A 2,290-nucleotide genomic window follows, 5' to 3' on the forward strand; every position below is an offset into this window, starting at 1 on the left:
GACACTCCATATCCAGTGACTAAATTTCTCAAGGACTGCAAAACATTTAGGATTTGATGACTCAGTTTCACGGAGATTATTACTCATTTTCTTCGTCATCTACTGCTGCCATAACAGAAATACCACAAGTGGATGGTTTTAACGAAGAGAAGTTTATTTCCTCACAGTCAAAGTAGGCTATAAGTCCAAATTCAGGGCATCAGCTCCAGGGGAAGCCTTTCTCCTTCTGCCAGCCTTCTCATCAGTGTTCACAGGAGAGAGAGAGGGAAAGCGAGTGGGCAGAGAGAGAGAGAGAGACATTTGAAGGTGTCAAGTACGGTCAACTCAGTCAAAGAGTAGTGGGAAATGAGGTGGTGGCTCCTTTGGGCTGGTTTGGGCTTCATGGATCCTAACAACCAAACCTGTGTGCGTGACGGGCCAGCTGGGATGTCAGAGCCCTGGGCACTTCCAGTGATGAGTTCCTGTGCTTATTTCCACCCCTTCAAACATTCTAGCCTGAGAATCTAGCCTGAATCTTTCAAAAATCAGAACAGCTTGTGTAAGACTTTGACCCTGCTCTGCAGTAACCCTAGTAACAGGCTGTGACTGAACTTCTGTCTGTGAATCTTTTATAAATAGACTACAAGAATAAATGATCTCAACGGCCAGTGTTGTGCCATAGTGGAAGGAGTAGCCTTAGAGAGGGAGTTAGCTTCCCATCTCTGGAGATACTCAAGTCTAACCAGACTCACACAATATTGGCTCATGCCCCCAAGAAACCCACAGGCCTCTAGTAGAGAGGTTGTTGTTGTTGTTAGTTGCCATTGATTCAGTCCTGGCTCACAACAACATGATGTATAATGGAACAAAAGGTTGTCTGGTCTTGCTCCATCCTCATGATCTTTGATATGTTTAAGCCCATTGTTGTAGTTATTGTGTCGATCCATCTCATTGAGGGTTTCCCTCATTTTCACTCACCCTCTACTTTACCAAATAGACATTGAAAAATCAGTATGGTGTGGAGGGATGTGAAATCAACCCATTGGTAGCATCAGGAGGTGGCCCTGATATGGACACTGGACCCTAGGGACAGCCTTGGATGGATATGCCTGGTCTAACAAGACTGTCACCTGGTTGGGAAGGATGTTAATTGAAGTCTAACAAACATCATTTCAGAGTGGAGAAATCAGTCGGAATGGCCTCAGCTTCCCACTGCAGGTTTCTGGAGGAGCTGTTCTTGAAATCTGGCTTGGGGTTATTCCAGGTGCTTCCCTGCTGATGGTAAGCAGAATTTCTTGGCTGACACAGCAGCGGCCTTGGGATCTTCTCTGCGACAAGAAAGAGACAAGGCTTCTTTTCACAGCCACCAAACACACACATATAGGCATGGGAAGAGAGCATGTGGGAGGGGAGATAAATTGGGTTCAGGAGGGCCCAGTACATGCAGCTGTCACCCCCCGTGGGTGGGCAGTGGATACAACCACACACCATGGGTGGGCAGTAAGACACAACCCCAATTACTTTATCTGGTTGTGTAGGCTCTTTGACCTGCTTTCATCTACAAAACCCTCACAACAGAGGAGCTACTCTTATCCCCATTTTCCCAATGAGGAAACAGAGGCTCAGGAAGGATAAACAGCTTGCAGGAGGTCATGTAGGGCTGGACCCTGGACCCTGTCTGATTTTCAAGCTCATGTTCTGAATCTCTTCCTTATCCTGCCCTTGCAGAGATATATGCTGGGAAATATCATTCCACCAAGAAGCATTTTAAAATGTTGAATGACCGGTGTGCTCAGGGCTCTGCTGCAGTCCTTCAGAGTTGTGCCCCAAGCAGAGAGGACAGTGTGAGCAAAGGCAAAGGAAAATAAATAGTACCGAGAGTGAGAGCAAGTCACATAAGCAGGTTGGAATGGACTGAAATGGAGAAACAAGGAGAGCTGGAGAGACCTCGTGTTCTCAGGGCTGGGAAGGCACATTAGGGAGTCTGGGGTCTATCCTGTGGCTGTCAGATTCCAAAGAAGCGTTTTAAGTGGAGGAGAGATGAGGTCAAACTTCTGTTCTGGTGGGTCCCCTTGCTCCTGGGTGGAGAGGGACTGAAGGGGCCAGGCCAGAAGCCAGGTACCCAGGTGAGACGCAAATGCAGGAATCTTTGGAAAGGAGGAGATGGTGTGGTCCAGATTTTTCCTGAAAGGTCAGAAGGGTGTAGGGAATAAAAGACTAGGCTCTGGAATGAGAGCAACCAATGGTGTTGACCCCATTTCCAGGGACTGCTGGGACACATGACTTATCTCAGCCTTACTCTCCTCATCTG

The sequence above is a fragment of the Trichechus manatus genome, unplaced genomic scaffold (assembly GCF_000243295.1).
Source record: "Trichechus manatus latirostris isolate Lorelei unplaced genomic scaffold, TriManLat1.0 scaffold00104, whole genome shotgun sequence".
Lineage (NCBI taxonomy): Eukaryota > Metazoa > Chordata > Mammalia > Sirenia > Trichechidae > Trichechus > Trichechus manatus.